General features: G+C 32.9%; 1 protein-coding gene and 1 long non-coding RNA gene across 3 annotated transcripts in view; one reads left to right on the top strand and one right to left on the bottom strand.

Moving 5' to 3' along the window:
* The window catches only part of LOC117160564 (adenosine receptor A1), a 378,459-nt gene that overhangs the window by 122,717 nt on the left and 234,947 nt on the right, over positions 1-20,795 (top strand). The gene's annotated exons all lie outside the window — the stretch shown is intronic.
* The window catches only part of LOC143302508 (uncharacterized), a 116,810-nt gene continuing 104,986 nt past the window's right edge, over positions 8,972-20,795 (bottom strand). Inside the window, exons 3-4 of one of the 2 annotated variants that reach the window (XR_013058098.1) lie at positions 9,752-9,968; positions 8,972-9,666 (exon numbers count right to left, since the gene is read on the bottom strand). This is a non-coding gene — a long non-coding RNA (uncharacterized LOC143302508). The remainder of the gene's footprint in view (positions 9,667-9,751; positions 9,969-20,795) is intronic. The other variant, XR_013058105.1, reaches the window with a different exon arrangement.

The following is a 20,795-nucleotide window of genomic DNA, read 5'->3' as shown; positions in this document are numbered from 1 at the left end:
AAGCAATTGTCATTTGTAATTGTTTGACATTTGTGAAAGCGAAAGTGGGTTCGAGGTGACAACTGGTCGCCGAACGTAGCCACGGTCACGGGATTAACGTTTTGCCTGACGAAGGTGTGGATCGGTTGTATCGTTCTCCCTAGAAATCACATAGAATTGTACTTTAGAGATGTCGATATAATGGGACACACGTTGTATTAGGAATCAATCTCCAGACAGAAACTGCCTAGTAACGGCGTTTGGACCTTTCTCGATGTTTCCAAAGAGTATACAACAAACTTTTGACAGAAATTGCCTAGCAACAACGATTGGAACCTTCTCGATGTCTCCAGCGAGCATATAACAAACAAATGCAGTCGTATAGCGAAAAAGATTTTCATCAGATATTCATTCGTGTGATCGCCTTGGAAAGTGATACATCGAGCAATTTACCGAGTGTCTCAGCAATCGTATTTTTGTGTTTAAAATTATTCTACGCATAGTAAAGAGTTATCCCGTTGACCGTGGATTCGTTTGAACCCGGAACATTGTTAATAGCGTTAATTAAATTCATTATTCGTAAAACCTATCAATCGTTAATCTCATTATTCGTTAAATTTATTATTCGTAAGACATATTATTCGTTCCTCTTATTGTTCGTTAAACTTATTATTCTTTAATCTAATTATTAGTTAAACTTATCGTTTGTTAATCTTATCATTTATTAAACTCATTATTCATAATATTTTGTAAAATCTTGTTTATTCGCGTAAATATATTCTCTGTCTCGTAAAACAATGGCTAATTCAAACGAAGAATCATTACGCGCCTTAAGTCCTAATGATAACTCGACATATATAGTTATTATATTTACTTCAAAAATGGAAAAAGTCGAATGATCGATAAAAGATTTCAAGGAATACAGTAATGTATATTCTTAACTTGATATTTTATATGGTAGTTGAAGTAGTTAATGTACAATCTAAAAATGATTTTATTAAAAGATGCATGTAATTTGACATGTATAATCTATATATATATGTCAGAGATGACGGGACATCGGGGCTTTTCTTTTGGAATTTTCGGGAAAATTCCCAATACTGTGGTCTAGACTATTTATTATAACTGTGCTTAAATGATAAAACTTAGAAACAGTTGTTATGATTCAATCCTATTATGTTTGTCCGAGATTTGCGACGGTGGGCTTGGGCTCGCGGTGACACAACTAGTCGCCCAACGTAGCCACGGTCACGGGATGAACGTTTTTACCTAACAGAGAAGTGTCAATATTGTGGGGCACACGTTGTATTAACCATCGAACCCCGGGCAGGAGCAATGTCAGCTCTACGCGGGTCTGCCTAGCAACGGCGGCTGGAATTTTGTTGGTATCCCCTGCCAATATGCAACGAACAAACGCGATCGCAAGGAGAGGAAAATTTCCATCAGTCTTTTATTCTTGCGATCACCTTGGAGAGTTTGCACGTCGTCTTTACGTGCAGTATTACACCGAGCATCACAGCAAACGTTACTTTGTGCTTCAAAATATATTCTACGTTTAACAAAGAGTTGCCCCGTTGACCGTGGATTCGTTATTGAACCTAAGAACATTGTCACTAACATCTCGAGTGTTTAATCACCACGGTCATTTGTCAAACTTTGTAAAAATCAATATTTATACCAGTAAATATAATCTCTATTGTACAACAACGATGGCTAATCCGAATGAAGATTCGTTACACGCCCATGAACCTAACGTTAATACGATATGTATATATATACATACTATGTATACTAACGTTTTATTAAGTGTAAAAGATGACTTAAGACTTTTGAACAAGTGTTTAGATATGTGAAGATTCGATGTATGTTGTATTCAATTCGTTGTACTGAATATTTCGATAACTAACATGCTTCGTCTTTTTTCATCTAAACTTTTGGTTATCGTTTTATCAAAAATATAAAATCTCGAAATAAAACTTTTATTGTAAATACACTTCGTATTCTTTTTACTCTAAATTTGTTATATATGTATATGAAACTCTCTACGCAGTATTCTCAGAACTTTATAAAAATTATTCCTTATTAAGTTATACTTTAATCTTGACTAAAAGCACAATTATTACTTTTTCTAAAGAAAACATTAAAACGCAATTAAACTTCCTACCGTATATTATTCATCTTCTTAAATATCCATTAAAAACCTTTCCATATTTTACTTCCAATTAATTATGCTGCTCAAACCCCTGCTTATGTAGCGTGAAACAATCGTTCATTAATCTTCCTACATTTCTTTACATCGAGTCCCTTATATAAAAAAATATAAAAAGGTACTAACCCATAGAAGATGAATGCGATATAACGAGATCATAAAATCAGTCAATAGTTAAAGTTTGCTATTCTTCGAAGAATATAAAATCTAAAAAATTGTTAAAATTGTAAATTCTGTTAAAATCAATTTACACTATATCTAGAACATTTAGTTTTTTTATAAAGAAGACTGCCAAATTTATCCAAATATTTATCCAAAACCATAATTTTATGAATATAATTTATAATGAAATTATATGAAATTTCAATAGAGAATTATTCGATTTACTAAATATTATAACAAATACTTCGGATATTTTACGTATTTTTGCATATTACGTGCATCATATGCGTCTTTGCATTTTCAAATTTTTCATAAATGTACACAAATCCGCGGTCTAGTCATAACTCATTCTAATTTATATTTTGGAAGTTTTGATTTTATGAGACATTGCTGAATTGCTTACGATGCAGACGATAGGAATTGGTTTAAAAACAATGATACAGTATATATTCGTGTTTACGTAGAGTTCAGCTGTGGTCAGAGACCTAGATATTATTTGAATAAAATATTTTTAAACGTAATTTAGAAATTAGTGTATTTAAATTAGTTATATATTAAATTAGTGTTGTATATAGACGAATATAAACTCTCAGAATAATGTTTCAACCAATTTCTGATTCTGGTATGTTAAAATTGTCAACTGTATTAGAAATACCCATTTCTTCGTAATATTCTACACACACAAGCCGAGATTAATCGTATTAATGTAATAGTAAATGAAGTTAAAATAATTTTCGGAACAAGTGTAACATTAAAATCAAAATATATTCAAAAAATAATATTCAAAATACAAATCATTTCCTACTTTGTTTGATGCAATAGAGACTTATCTGAAAATAATTTGTGCCATCTTAAGATGCAATAAAGTTGCTTTCGCTGTTATTGTGAAATAATAAAAATAATAAAGTAGCTGAAATAATTCATTACTTTCGATTATTATATTTTATTTTTATTTCAAATAAAATATGTCTAATCTGGTTTTGATTAAACCGATTGGTGACTCTGTTTAGTATTTTACTCCACTTACTATATCCACCTACTTAAATAAAATTAAAATATCAAAAGTCTCGACATATCAAAAAGAGTCGAACGCGTATTAAACGTTTCAAAGATTCTTTAATTGCTTATTATAGCTGAGCATGTTTTTAAAGTCGATATATAAAGGGTGGTTAGTAACTGGTGGTACAAGCTGAAAGGGGGTGATCCTACGCGGAAAAAGAAGTCGAAAATATAGAATAAAAATTTAAAAATTAAAAAAATTAAAAAAATAACGTCAATCGAGACAACGATCTACAGTGAGATCCCTTATAACGAGACGCGATAAAGTGCACGCGTACCGAGCAAAAATTCAAAGTCGATTTTCTCGAAAACAAAGTCTCGAACGAAAAATTTGTATTCTATATTTTCGACCTCTTTTTTCGCGTAGAATCACCCCCTTTCCGCTTGTACCACCACTTACCAACCACCCTGTATATATAGTATTCCTATATTTCGTGTTGAATTTTTTACGAATTATACGATAAGTGGAAAATAGCCATAAGAAAGGGAGCTATTCGTAACAGGAGAATGCTCCCATAGTGCAACTTTCGTGGAACAATAAGGATGATCTCAGCGAAATTTAAATAATCGAGCACCCTTCCATCGACTGCGGATCAAGCCTTTTATTTTTTCCCCTGTAGCTTTCCGAAACTTTTCAACGCATTCGCGAAACTTCGAAGTTCCAGCTGTAGCGCCTTTCTCTTTAACTTTCCGCCAATTCCACCCCTTTGAAACTGTTGCGAGATCGTTCTCCTTATTCAATATGATTCAACATTAACAGGCAAATTACTGTACCGTGAATAAGCATTTGAATACTTCCAAATGATTGCAAATATTAATATTGGTGCATATGAAATTTCCTTTCTCTGAAGTTTGAGTTTACTGGATAAATGAGCCTTCAGAAACCATATTTATCAACTTTATCAACCGAAAAGAACAAACAAGTGACGATATTGCAAACACAATTTTCTAAAAATACCTTGGAGCTTGTGGAAGTAAGTCATTTGTTGGTTGACAACTAAACATTAATCGCGCACTTGTATGATGAATTTTGAGAGGTTCGAATATCGACTATTAACCCCTTAACCTACGATTTACGTTCGAGAATGCCCATAATATTTACGTTTGGCCCGATCATCGTACTGCGTACTATAGTACGATCATCGTACTATAGACACAATATTCTGTCATATGATGATTTTGTCATATGAGTTTAACATTTGGAAAGAAAGACATGAAGATTATTTCCTCTATTCCATCTAGTCAATTTTTTAATGAATAAATTATCTTAAGAAGCCTGCCAATGAAAGAATTTTTCAATTCCCAAAACTAACATTTCCTAATTGACAATAGTAAATTAGTAGATATAAACAAAAGATATAAATAAAATTATCTTAAGAAGCCTGCCAATGAAAGAATTTCTCAATTCCCAAAATTAACATTTCCTAATTGACAATAGTAAATTAGTAGATATAAATAAAAGATGTAAATAAAATTATATTAAGAAGTCTGCCAATGAAAGAATTTCTCAATTCCCAAAACTGATAATTCCTAATTGACAATAGTAAATTAGTAGATATAAACAAAAGATATAAATAAAATTATCTTAAGAAGCCTGCCAATGAAAGAATTTTTCAATTCCCAAAACTGATAATTCCTAATTGACAATAGTAAATTAGTAGATATAAACAAAAGATGTAAATAAAATTATCTTAAGAAGCCTGCCAATGAAAGAATTTTTCAATTCCCAAAACTGATAATTCCTAATTGACAATAGTAAATTAGTAGATATAAATAAAAGATGTAAATAAAATTATCTTAAGAAGCCTGCCAATGAAAGAATTTTTCAATTCCCAAAACTGATAATTCCTAATTGACAATAGTAAATTAGTAGATATAAATAAAAGGACAATAATTGGAGGCGGATGAAAATTGGTCCTGCGGAGACACCAGAGTTAAATGACTTTAAGTGTACTTATTCAATGTTAAAATCATGGAGCGATTGAGATATATGTTTGTAGAAACATTCTGAAAGTTTATGTAAATTTGATGAAGTTACGCATGGAATTTGAGTGACGCAAGTATATTCCTTGTTTCAGTTTAAATTTAGTAGAACATTTAATCCCAGGTATGACAAAAGATCAAGAGTTAGCTATACAGTAACATGCCCCTATAACGTTGAAATTATATTGAAAATGTCAAGATCAGATCGCATAAGGACGGTATTCCATAGTTGAATTAACATTATTTGCGAAATTGTACAAATTAAAAGTTACTAGTATCAATAAATAATATTAACTTATTCGATATTATCGAGGTCGATAATGAAACAAATGAAATTTTACAAATTATAAATTACCTGGTTTTCCTGTTTGAAGAAAAACTATAAAACTTTAAAAGAAACCTACAACTTGTAATTTTTTAATTTACCAATATTATTAATCAATTGATGCAAGTATTGTGCAAGAGAGCTCCTGTGTAATTCTTATGCAGAGTAGTGCATATGGTGGTGAAATTTCGCGTGAATTTCACAACCCCCGAAACATAATCAAATGCATTTGTTCGCCCGGGGGAAAACAATTTTCCTCGGTCATGTATGTTTTCTATCGGAACGTATATTACTAGAATTGTGTTTAATGCTCGTATGTATTTTCGCGTGCTGCAGTTACGTCTCCGATAACGAATTAATGGTATTGAAAATTATTACACCTGCGAAAGCATTTGAAGATAATTTCACCTGCGAGAATTCCGAATAATGAAAAATTCTCGGCGTAATGAACCGATAAAGTAAATGATATCTCGCGTGCTGTTTGTACGCTTTGTATATGAATGGCGCAGTATGATGGATTAAAATTTTAGAAAAATAGAAATATGATGCGATGTAACAAATTGCTACACGGAGTGAAATAGTACAAAAGATAGAACAGTGATAGCGTGCAAAGTACAAAGTAGCCTCCTCGCGATGATAGAAATCCGAATTGTCTCAATAAAAGAAGTAGCAGAAATAGAAAGAATAGATGAAATAATAACATAAATAATAGTATTATAACGGAGAGTAGGAGAGAAATAGTAAGACCAAACAGAGAATTGCAGTGAAATACTATAAAAAGTAATAAACAATCAAAACCAGGAAAAGGAGGTCAGAAATATCGGCATCTCAAAATAATAAACTAAAATTGGAAGAATTTATTTTTGAATTTTAGGATTTTATTAATATCTTATTTATATTTCCTTTATTAATATCCTTGTTGCTTCATCATAGTTATCGTACAAAGTATTCGGAACGTTAGGTGATTGAAGTTTACGTGGTCTTCTTTTTTATCATATTATTTTTGTTAAATCTGATATTATTTGTTTCATTTTCGAATAAATATAGTAGGAATGAGAACGTAAATATTGCGCACGTAACTAAGTAATTACTATTTCCCAATTTAAGACGTTAATTAAATGTCATCGGAAATATCTAAATATAAATGAAAATATCAGAGAGACAATTATTACGTCGAAATGAAATACAATTTAAAGAAGATATTTTGATTTTAAGATAACATTATGAAATATTGAAAAGCGAAATTATTGAAATTGATAATTATGAAATTATTGAAATTATTGAAAACTCAATAGATGTTAAACGGTACCACAGGAATATGTTTAAATAAATTTAATTAAATATCGTCCAATTAATAAATAAATTAAATTTTATAAGAAGTAAACAAAAATTAAATTATAATCACAATGTTTAAATAATAAAGATTCCATCATGCATACAATATACAACAGGTTTTATTATTGTTACGTCACGAGGCTTACCACAGGCTGTATTTTCTAACCGTCGCTCGCGGTCCTGCAACGTCGCAGGCAGACCGTCTTATCTGCCCGCCGGATCATATACAATGTATCGACGAGAACATAGTTGTCGCCAAGCAGCGAGCTCTAGAAACGTCGATTTTTGACCGTTACGTTTTTCACACAAGAAGAGGTATACGTGATCATAGGCGCGAGCGGTGGCGTGACCCGAGCATAGTGGGGGGTCGTCTTCCAAATGAGACAAAGGAATAATCGAAGGGCGTTCAGTTCCTTCTGACGAGTCAAACGTGACACTTCGACAAATCTGACGAGCAAACGAATTTATCTAGAGATATCGCAAAGTCGAGTCAAATTTCTGTAACATCTTCATCATATTATTGTAAAATATATTGTTCTATGTTAACCTGTTAATACAGTGTTACATTCATTAAACCACCTCTGTTATCCTAACCGAAACAGGGGAACGACTATTTCGCGGCGTCGATTAACATAATCGTAGCGAGAATTTACGCCTCTCGCTGACGCGTTCTCCTAGCGACCGCGTCTCTCCGCGAACGGTCGTAACAATTATTGTAACACTTAAATATAATTATTTCATATTTCACATATCACATATGTTTCAAAATTTCCTGTAATTTAAATATTTTAACACCGAAACGCGTGATAAATTGACGAACAAGCTATTTAACTCTCTGCTTCTATACTACAGAGAAAAGATACTTACGCATTATGAATTATTTACAGTAAGTAATTAGAAAATTAAATTAATAAAAAATTGTAATTGAAACGAGTAAGAAATTTTCATAGTAAGGATCAACATAACCAAATAATAAAATATTTATTTTCTAGCCTTTAAGAATCTTTTACCTTTATGATACAGTGAAAACAGGCATATAATCTTCCTTATCAAAAGAAAGAAGTATAATGCAACTTGAATTTGAACATCTTTATACAGGGTGGTTGGTAACTGGTGGTACAAGCGGAAAGGGGGTGATTCTACGCGAAAAAAGAAATCGAAATATAGAATAAAAATTTTTTTTTTTAATTTTTCCATCGAGACAACGATCTACAGTGAGATCCGTTATAACGAGACGCGATAAAGTGCACGCGTACGCAGCGAAAATTCAAAGTCGATTTTCTCGAAAACGAAGCCTCAAACGAAAAATTTTTATTCTATATTTTCGACTTCTTTTTTCGCGTAGAATCACCCTCTTTCCGCTTGTACCACCAGTTACCAACCTCCCTGTATATTATAAGTATACCTATGTCCTGTCGTGCTGTTTTGCAATTTTATTGTACAAATTGAAAAACTGTGATGTTAACCAGGACATGGAAAAAGTTTTGTCCACTTGCATCTTTTTTAACGAGACTTCATATTTGTGTTGGAAGCGCATATTAAATCTTTATTCACAAAGTGAATATGGAATGTGTCCATGCATAGATACGTAATGGTTTTTTTCTTCATTTTCTTTCTGTTTTTATTTTTAATTTGTGCTCTGCAATTTGTCCAGCTGGACATTTGGTAAATACGAAATGGTGACGGTGTATAAAAGTATACAGTGTGTAATTTAGGAGAAAGGGCCACGAGACATTCGTCGAAAAATAACACACGATACTGTTTATAACATTTCTTAAAATTTACTTTATTGGGTTTTTTGTTCACAGACTATTTGACAATCGATACAGTGGTTACAAAAAGTATTTGTACATATTCTTATTTTTTAATAGAACGTCCTTTATCGAGTACTATACACTTCATTTTCGTAGTAGTATACTGTTAATTGTAAATACGTGCTATAATAGATACGACGGTGCGAAAATATTTTTTGTAACTTTATATTTTATTTTATATATCGTAAGAAATTTAGAGATGGTATAGATTATTATGAATTGTAACAAATAATGAACACTCTTTTTTTCTCTGATGAGCTTGAACAAATTTTATTCTATGAATTGTATGGAAATATATTTTCTTCTAGTTTTATTATTTAAATCTCGGTACGAACTTTTCAAACAACCAAATAGTAATTTTGCATTATTAAATTTTTCACTTTATAATGGAATAATTTCCATATTCACCGTTGTGCTTATTAATTTCAAACGAAATGTTATCCATTGAAGCGAGTTCGGTAACTTGTAACAAAAGATCTTTTATTTGCACAGTGGTTAGCAGATTAATGATAATTCAAATAACGATGGACTGTGATTTTGTCATCCGTAAAATCAATTTAAATTTGCTCTTTGTGATATGAAGGTTGATATGAAAGACAGGATACGGGCATAGAATTGTTATTAAGGCTGAGGTCACACGAGCGTTAAAGCAACGTCCGTTGTAACGGACAATATAACTACAGTCACAAGAACGTTATTTTTGTCCTCCGTAATTTTCTCACATCAATGTGCAGCTGATATCCATATGAATAAAATGGAGGATGTGGAATTTCGATTGTCGTTTCCGCTTTATTAAAAATCTGGAAGAAAAAACATAAGTAAAAAAATAGTACTGGGTGTATTTTATAAACAATCCAAGATTACTAGAAGTTGAATTTTACACACTTTATGACGAACCTCAAACTGGCGAGGAAAAGCATTTTAGTTATTTTCGCATGTCGCGGTCATCGTTTGATGAATTACTCGAGAGGCAAAAAGAAGTTTCCCGCTCGGATATTGGACTTTCGCTGGTTTGTGTAGGTCGTATTCTTGCGATATAACGAACATGAATTCGCCGTGCGTGTAACCAATCTTAAGTCTCAGAAAATTGTGTGACAGAATTCTGAAAGAAAGAAAATCGAGGGTAGATAGATGTGTTAAGCAAGTACAGTTGTCTGGTTAAATTATTATCCTTGTTATCTTATTATTAAGTATGTCGGAGATGACGGGACATCGGGGCTTTTCTTTTGGAATTTTCGGGAAAATTCCCAATACTGTGGTCTAGACTATTTATTATAACTGTGCTTAAATGATAAAACTTAGAAACAGTTGTTATGATTCATTCCTATTATGTTTGCCCGAGATTTGTGGCGGTGGGCTTGGGCTCGAGGTGACACAACAGGTCGCCGAACGTAGCCACGGTCACGGGATGAACGTTTTTACCTAACAGAGAAGTGCCAATATTGTGAGACACACGTTGCATTAACAATCAAACCCCGGGCAGGAGCAATGTCAGCTCTACGCGGGTCTGCCTAGCAACGACGGCTAGAATTTTGTTGGTATCCCCGGCCAATATGCAACGAGCAAACGCGATCGCAAGGAGAGGAAAATTTTCATCAGTCTTTTATTCTTGCGATCACCTTGGAGAGTTTGCACATCGTCTTTACGTGCAGTATTATACCGAGCGTCACAGCAAACGTTACTTTGTGCTTCAAAATATATTCTACGTTTAACAAAGAGTTACCCCGTTGACCGTGGATTCGTTATTGAACCTAAGAACATTGTCACTAACATCTCGAGTGTTTAATCACCACGGTTATTTGTCAAACTTTGTAACTATCAATATTTATATCAGTAAATATAATTTCTATTGTACAACAACGATGGCTAGTCCGAATGAAGATTCGTTACACGCCCATAAACCTAACGCTAACCCGACATATATTATATATTACATTTGCTTGTATTAAAAATCGATCAGAATTCTTATAAACGATGTTGTTATGCTGCGTATACAGTACTGTTTATAATTATACAAACGATGCTTAATTCTTTTATAAGTATCGTAGCTTCTCTTATAGAAGCTAAGTAAGTGTTGTATGTGTATATACACGTGAAAAGATATGTTATACATTTGATTGGCTCGCTAAGCTTTTAAGTAAACATTTTAGTAGAAGATGAATAGATTCTAAGGTCAGTCCACTAAAGTAAATGATTTTCACAAATAATCCTGTGCAATTTCATCCACATGGCATCTATTTCAAAGATAATGGAGCTCATCATTTTAGAACACATTTTCCGATTGATAGTTTTGGTAAACAAATGAACTACTATAATCTGTGCATTTTATCAAAGTATTCAGGTTATATATGTCTTAATTAGTCTAGTTAGTACGGAGTATCAAATAGAGTATTAAATTGAACTTCTAACTAGAGTTTCTATCAGACGAATAATACTATTTTGAGTGAATATATTGCGTCGCTTTTACGCAAAGCATCCTCTTATGTCACGCTAACATAACAAGTATAATTTTCTTCGCATTAGATAACATCTCACAAGTAAATATTAGAACACTTGTAGACAACTTCCATCAGTATATTACGTGTGTTATACGAACATTTTGAAATTTTATTAGTGTTACATTAAGGGGGTGGAGGGGGGAGGAGGAGGGAGGGGGGAGGAGGAGGGAGGGGCGAGGAGGAGGGAGGGGCGAGGAGGAGGGAGGGGCGAGGAGGAGGGAGGGGGAGGAGGAGGGAGGGGGGAAGGTTTAAAATTTTTTTGCATTTTTTTTTTATTTTTTTAATTGAATGCATAACATCTTAAGAATATCGTGTCAAAATTTCAAGTCGTTTGGAGTAAAATTAACGAAGTTACGAGTATCTTTATACGTGTCGGATTTTATTACCTACCCGACCCGAGCGTGCTATTGTTACCTGGCAGACGTTTGTCTCTCCATATAATACCTAATTTTACCCCTCGGATCTATTTACAGAAATTTCGACTTAAGTACAAACCTCCTTATACCTGTACTGCATATTTTGTCAGGGTAGAGTATAAAATTTAGCATGGGAGTATTCTATCGAGCATGACGTACAGGTGCGTACCTATTTTCGCATCATTTTGGCTCCGTTTTCATTAAGTTTTGGGTTAAATTATTACTAAAATGCCTAAAAAAATTACAAGATCTGATAGACAATCAACTGGTTCGAGATTATATCGACCTAGAAAAATTGTACCTCCGCATAAACGTAAATACGAAGGCACTTCAGCAAGTAGCGCGTCAACTAAAAAAATAAAAATGACCGTTGCAGATCAAGTTACGAAGGATCGTGAAAAATATTATAGGATAATTGATTTTTTATTAGTCTTTTCAACAATTGCTATGCTAGTGAAGAGGTAAGCCGATAAAATTCGCTTATGAACGTTTTATACCAGATTTTTTAGTATTCAAAACTTTAAAGCGTTTTCCCCACCACTCATGTTTTCAAAGTCGGTGCCCCCAATTACTTCAAAATTACTGCACCGATCCTTTTGAAATTTTGAAGACTATTTCTGTAGACAATTTACGAGGTAACGCTGTAGAGTTTTTTCAAATTTGTTAATTATTTTTATTTTAAAATAACAAATTAGCCGCAAATTTTCGCACAAAATCGCGTTTTTCCCTTCAAAGTGTTCTAAAAAAGTGAAAAATTGAAATTTCGCAAAAGCCTTCGCAGCGTTACCTGGGAAAAATCGTCACCTAACGACTAAACATTATCTTTTTGATTTCTGATGATTCAGCACCAAGTTCTGAGGGGCACCGCAATTATACTTCTTTCCGAAACACGTCCGAATAATTGCTGCCATTGCCGTATTTTTTAATATTTCTCCGTGAAAATTTTATACAATATTCTTCGATTGTCATACTTTAATGTATTATTGGTCTTAAAAAAGAAATTTTAACTGTATCGTCAGAAAAAATTCACAAAAACATGCCCTTTTTTGTACGAATTAATCTTACTCCCCCCCCCCCTTAAGATTTGACTATTACGATTACATTGATAAAGCTTGAAACATATCTGAAAAAATATATGTGCATAATAGAGAAATTAAAAGATATTTAATACAAGTACGTATATATCTCGCAGATATCACAAAAGTATTTAAACTTAAACAATCAGCTATCCACTCTATTGACAACATTCTACATTCAGTGGAAGTGTTTTAATACTATTTATATACGTAATAAATAATACTATACGTAATCCTGTATATTATTAATTAAACATGTTCGTAGTAAATGTCTTGCAACTCGTATATAGATTTTCAGATTGGTTCTAAATTGTATCAATATGATCACGGAAGTCGTGTCTCATTGTATTGCTAATAAAACTTCAAAGAATTGTGTTTCGACCGTTCGCGGAGAGACGCGATCGCGAGATAGCACGTCAACGAGAGTTGTAAGTTCCCGTTACGATTAAATAATCGACGCCACGAACTGATCCATTCCCTTATTTCGATTATGATAATAAGGATAGTTCAATGAAATTCCGCAGAATTAACACAAATAAATTAATGTTTATTTCAACAACTTATTAGCTAGAGAGACATAAATGGAACAGAAACAAAAATATAACTGCGTTTTAGTTGATAAGTAATGCGACGTATGATATGTGTTGACGGCTCGACTTCTCGAAAAGTTCTGATCGCCCTTCGATCTTTTTCGGTTTTTCTGGAAAACGACCCCCACTACGTTCGGATCACGCCACATTCTTTTACGCGAGGTAAAATAACGGCCACGAGTCGACGTTTCTGGAAGTCGCCCTGCTTGATGAATCATGCGCTTGCCACTACAATGTTTGTTTGCCGGGCAGACGCGACGATCCGTCTGTGACATTGTAGTGCCGCGATCGACGGTTAAGAATATGACCTATGGCAAACCGCATGGCGTAACAAATTGTATATAGCACATACACACAAATATATATGGAGAATATTTTTCTATGATAAGTATTTAAGTATTTTTGGCAGCCAGTGTGCCTGCGAATTGCGATTTCTATATGTCGGAGATGAAAGGAAAACCGGAGCCTTCCCTTTGCAATTTTGAGGAAGCCTTCTAATGCTTTAGCCTAGATTTTATCATAACTGTAATTAAGCAATTGTCATTTGTAATTGTTTGATATTTGTGAAAGCGAAAGTGGGTTCGAGGTGATAACTGGTCGCCGAACGTAGCCACGGTCACGGGATAAACGTTTTGCCTGACGAAGGTGTAGATCGGTTGTATTGTTCTCCCTAGAAATCACATAGAATTGTACTTTAGAGATGTCGATATAATGGGACACACGTTGTATTAGGAATCAAACTCCAGACAGAAACTGCCTAGCAACGGCGTTTGGATCTTTCTCGATGCTTCCAAAGAGTATACAACAAACTTTTGACAGAAATTGCCTAGCAACAATGATTGGAACCTTCTCGATGTCTCCAGCGAGCATATAACAAACAAATGCAGTCGTATAGCGAAAAAGATTTTCATCAGATATTCATTCGTGTGATCGTCTTGGAAAGTGATACATCGAGCAGTTTACCGAGCGTCTCAGCAATCGTATTTTTGTGTTTAAAATTATTCTACGCATAGTAAAGAGTTATCCCGTTGACCGTGGATTCGTTTGAACCCGGAACATTGTTAATAGCGTTAATTAAATTCATTATTCGTAAAACCTATCAATCGTTAATCTCATTATTCGTTAAATTTATTATTCGTAAAACATATTATTCGTTACTCTTATTACTCGTTAAACTTATTATTCTTTAATCTAATTATTAGTTAAACTTATCGTCTGTTAATCTTATCATTCATTAAACTCAATATTCATAATATTTTGTAAAATCTTGTATATTCGCGTAAATATAATCTCTGTCTCGTAAAACGATGGCTAACTCAAACGAAGAATCGTTACGCGCCTCAAATTCTAATGATAACCCGACATATATATAATATGACTATTATATTTGTCATCTGTTTTCCTTTTTGCCATAGCGGGCAACGGGCGACAGCTGCTTCCGTTATTCGATTCGATAATTCCGCGTTTAATTACGCCGCGGGAAATGATTTTTAAACGCTTTAACCCCTGGTCGAACGATTTCCATCGGTACGTCGGCAGAGATCTTGCCTTATAAGCGAATTCTCGCGACGCGATGCTACGATTGGGTTAGACCTGGCTGCAAACTTGCTCACTACCAGTCTCACCGCGAACTCGCCAAGAAACTGCAACCCTAGTGGTTGATCGAGTCGGCACCATCCGCGTAAACGGGATAAAGGCCTTTTCTCGTTTCATAATTGCTTGTTACACCGCTGGCAGGCAAGTTTAATTGGCTAACTGGTTTTGCTGTACTAATCCAGGCTTCAGAGCACAATGGATTCAATGAAATTTTAATTAAGGACCGTAGAACTGAGATTTTCGGCGTTAGGATGGAGAGGAGCTTCGATATCTTGTATTGTAAGTTAGAGAAAATTGGATCATTAATATAAAGTGTTTTAATAGATAAGTCGTTACGCAATCGAGAAGTTTATATCCATACTGGATATTTGTACAAAAATGATGGATAAAGTCAAAACGTGTGGCCTGCAATTTTGTGAAAAAGTTGCTCGAATCTATAGTGATATATTTTCTGATATTTGCTGTGATCTTTTTTGTGAGAAAAATGATTTTTTTTTTAATCTCTTTATATCACGTATTTTTAGTGAAACAAATATTTAATTTCTTTAAATTACAAATTTTGCTGGGATGAATATTTTATTCGTTTACGATACGTATTTTTGACGGAATAAATATTTTATTCTTCCGCTATGTAGATGTATTTTTATTTCAACATTTGTGAACTAGACATTTTGAACTGTGTAAAAGTCGTTTTAACGAAATACGTAAATTAATACGAAAAGTTCTTCGAATGAAATGGAAAGACGATTTATGTCGTTTCCAAACTAATTTTATTTCTCAATATAAGCTTCCTTAAAATTATTTGAACAAATAATAACACGAAACTCTAGTTCATCATTAGTAGATAGCACCGTTTTAAAAAATTATTAATGTTATTGTTTAAGCTCATCATAATAACGCTAAGTTTAAGTTCATCGATTTTATCGTTGCAAATAAAGTATTAAAAAGTTAGTAACATTATTTTTATTAAAGATCTTAAACTAAATAAAAGAACGTGTACATCAACATTTATCTTAACATAAATCATATTGCAGAAAATCTAGGTAACTAGATGAAGGATATAAATTTTCCAAATGATTACTTCATATGTAATGGTAACCGAGCAGTAATATGTCAGAATTATTCATATGATCAATAAAAATCTTTAATAAATTAAACATTTCAAAATTCCTATTATCATTTAATACTTCTAATACTTTAATACTTTCTAAGATCTTTTCAAACAGCCTATTTAAACGGTGTTTTAATGGGATGTTCTATTCACGAAAATAATTTTCACACGCGTAAATACATGAGGTGGTGAAGTGTAAAGAAATTAGTTTGCTTACTATGTATATATATATTTACACATGTATACGTGCTTCTTGATGTTACTATATTTCTCTTCTCTTCGCTTTAAATTAATCCTTTACAGGTATGCAAATATATTTTGTCATGCTTAATAGACAAACTGAGCTATTTATATTTCAGCCTAATTTTTTACTGTCCTATATCTTCAAAAAGCTTAGAAAAATTCTACAATATATATACAGGGTGGTTGGTAACTGGTGGTACAAGCGAAAAGGAGGTGATTCTACGCGAAAAAAGAAGTCGAAACTATAGAATAAAAATTTTTCGTTTGAGGCTTCGTTTTCGAGAAAATCGACTTTGAATTTTCGTTCGGTACGCGTTTGGTACGTTATAACGAATCTCACTGTAGATCGTTGTCCCGATGGAAAAATTAAAAAAAAAAAAAATTAAAAAAGGACGTTTATTCTATATTTTCGACATCTTTTTTCGCGTAGAATCACCCCCTTTCCGCTTGTACCACCAATTACCAACCACCCTGTATATATATGTTGGGTTGGTCGGGTTGACGTTAGACAGGGGCGCGTAGCGTATCTTCATTAGGACAAGCCATCGTTGTTGTTCAATGGAGATTATATTTACAATTATAAATACAAATGTTGATTTAACAGAGTTTGACAATTAAACGTGGTGATTAGACACTCTTGATGTCAAAGACAATGCTCTTAGGTTCAATAACGAATCCACGGTCAACGAGAAAACTCTTTGTACAATTGAATATGTTTTGAAACGCAAAGTGACGTTAGCTGTGACACTCGGTATCTTTCTGACTGACTGACAAGACGATGCGTGCAAACTCTCCAAGGTGATCACAAGAATAAAAGACTGATACGATCGCATTTGTCAGTTGCATATTGACCGGGGTTATCGACAAAATTCCAGGCGCCGTTACTAGGCAGACCCGCGTAGAGCCGACATTGCTCCTGCCCGGAGCTTGTTCGTTAATACAGCGTGTGCCCCTCAATATTGCTACTTCTTCTGTTAGGTACAAACGTTCATCCAGTGACCGTGGCTAGGTTCGGCGACTAGTTGTGTCATCTCGAGCCTAAGCCCACCGTCGCAAATCTCGGGCAAACATAATAGGAATGAATCATCATAACAACCCTTTCTAAGTTTTATCATTTAAGTATGGCTATACTAAATAGTTTAGACGAAAGTATCGGGGATTTTCTCAAAATTCCAAAAGAAAGGCCTGATGCCCCTACATCTGCGACATATATTAATGTCACTAGTGTATTATACAATCTTTCATTAAATCAAATCTTTTATAATCGGTATAAAAAATATATTAATAAAATATATTATAATATTGTAACCAAATATATTAAATCAAGTATAATGAATATCAATATCAGCAATTTGAGAATAAAACTTCACTTGGATCATACATGGTTTTATAGAAGATTGAATTACAAAAAATATTCATTAAATTCTACACATTTGTGCGTATCTCGCATCAAATAAAATTTATTACGCTTCATCGCCTTCTATTTTATAGTCCATGGTAAACGATACGAAAGAATCGCAAACAAAAAGCAACAAGCTAAGCGTGCTGACTTTAATTAAGTCCACTTTTTCTCATCAAGAAATTGTTTTGATTATACGCTAAAAGACTCGATAATTAAATTCATTTTAGCCAGCCAGATGCAGTCCCTGGCCATCGGAATTAAGGCCACATATGCAGATATTTTGCACAAGGTGCACTCACCATGTGCCTGTTATAGACAAGCTGATATCGTCGTTGCCATACGACCTTTCACCTATTTCTTTCTCTTAGCGTATAAAATCATAATTTTCTTTGAGGCCTGGATTTCGGAAAAATATTTAACCTAGGCATATCTGTATGATTATAACATAAATACAAAATGAAATAATGTTAATGTGTGAATGGAGAACCTTTGTGTGGGACCAATATAACCATACACATAGTTTCGGAAACTTTAACTTATATTTGAAAATATCAACGATCAAATAATTTCACTTATAAATTCGATTCTACGCGCTTTTTATCAATACACGTCAATATAGGACACTTTAAGTCACCTAATTTGTAAGCAATATTTCTTTTTTGGGAAGACACAAAACTTTTGCTTCTCTGATTATGTCAATTGTGTTTCTTATTAGCTGAAATGTGACGTAAATCTGCTTCTCTAGATATAAATCTAGTGGATGTAACAAATGACACTGCTATCCGCTCGATGTCTTTGTTGTGGTAAGACAAATCTCTTTGATACTCTTTACAATATAAATAACAAAAGAGAACGTTAAAAAATAATCACTTTTGGACCATTTTTGCAAACGAAAATTTCTCGCAGGACTCTGAAGAGTATTTCTTTAGGAAAAAAAATTTGTTCTTAATGTTTATGCGATAAGTGATAGAAAAATTGAAAAATATGAGTCCAATGCGAAATGTGATAGCAGTCGAACTTACACCCATACGGTACACTTAATCTTCATTCTGTTCAGACGAACAAGCAAAACAATTACTATTTATTATCAAAAACTTATAAATTTTTGAGATCATTATTGGATGCATAAAAAATCAATGCAAGTAACATTTTCTCTTCCCGAAAAAGTGCTCCTCAATATTTTGTAAGAATTTTTCTTTTGCAAGGAGGTCCAAAAAATGTCCATTTTTTAACATCCTCCTTTTGTGTCGTCTAAATTATTACTAAATACACTGATCCATTAAAATATTTGCTGAGTTATTATACAAAACTTTTAGGTTCGTATACATGATGACTTCCAGTCATAGATTTTACACAAAACATAAATGTTGAAAATGACAACGTGAATTCGTGCTCGCCATCCATATACAGATGCGTTAGTTATAAGAAATAGTAACTGGAAGATAATCCTAGTTACAATCGATAGATTTAATCGATAGGCTTAAGATGCTTTTTCGTTTTTTATCCTTAGTTTTTGTAAGCGCGTGCAATAAAGGTTTTTTTGACTCACAACGGTGTGATAGATTTATCCATTCAATAAAACAATAACTATTCTGATCTTACCTCTGAGTATATAAATAACAACAAGGTTATGTAAAAATACAATTTTTGAATCAGTATAAGATTGACTAAATTAATTATATAATAGTCTATAGTGGTGTATAACTTTTCTATTTGCATATAAATTTCATAAAATTTATATACAAGCTATATGAGGTTATGTAAAAATACAATTTTTGAATCAGTATAAGATTGACTAAATTAATTATATAATAGTCTATAGTGGTGTATAACTTTTCTATTTGCATATAAATTTCATAAAATTTATGTACAAGCTATATGAGGTTATGTAAAAATACAATTTTTGAATCAATATAAGATTGACTAAATTTTTTAAAATGCTTTTGATTATATAATAATCTACAGTGGTATATAACTTTTCTATTTGCATATAAATTCCATAAAATTTATATACAAGTTATATGAGGTTTGTTGAAAATGATAATAAAATAATAACTATCACGATCCTACCTCCGAGTATAGAAATGACAACAATTACTTTTATGTTATTCAATGACGAATCCTACGAATATGACGATCATTTCCTATCTAATTAGCATATAATAGTCCGTAATTATTTTCATACATTAGAACTCATACATGTTTATTGTGATCCTACCTCTGAGTGTAGAAATAACAACAATAAATTTACACATAAACAAAATACGCACAAAATAGAGCTGAATAACAATTATCAGATATTGTAAAAATGAGCAATTCAAGTGGAAAGATTGCATTCTTGCATTTTTGTGGGGAGAGCTCTCCCAGCGCTCTAAATAAATTACAAGACCATAATGTAGTGAGTTATAATATGGCAACTATCACTTTGCTCGTTCCTAAATTGCACTGTCAGCAGTCGGACTGGATTTAATGGAATCAATTTGGTAAGGCACATGCGTAAACTCCGTGAAATCGCGTTTACCACATAGGTAACTGTCGGTGACGATTTCGGAGACGATAATCCGTTAAGCAGATATTGTGAGAATTTGATAATACGATCGTATTGTGCTTCGTATTGTGAAGATGGATTTGCATTTTTTATCTTTCGTGAACAGTACGTTGAATTACCGAGGAAATATACATTGGAACGTAGAAGAAAATAATATATTCAATGATCCATGAAAATATTTGAACATTTTTAATATTTCGACATTTGTCGTTTTTCTGAATATAATATACAGTGTGTTTGTTTGAAAGTTTCTCTCTTAAATACCTTGAAAACAACGTATTTTCGAGAAAAGTGTTAAATGCAAAAATTATTACAAACCTATTTTCTACAGATTCTTATTCTACGGGGAAAACAGGGTAACTTTTGTGTTTAACACTATTACGTACCAGACTTCATTTTCAAAATATATTTAACGAAATAAAAGGTTTCGCAACTTATCAACCGAAGGA

This window comes from Bombus vancouverensis, chromosome 1 (assembly GCF_051014615.1).
Source record: "Bombus vancouverensis nearcticus chromosome 1, iyBomVanc1_principal, whole genome shotgun sequence".
NCBI classification, from domain to species: Eukaryota; Metazoa; Arthropoda; class Insecta; order Hymenoptera; family Apidae; genus Bombus; species Bombus vancouverensis.
Note: the sequence above shows the minus strand (reverse complement) of the source record. Positions and strands in the feature narration are given on the sequence as shown.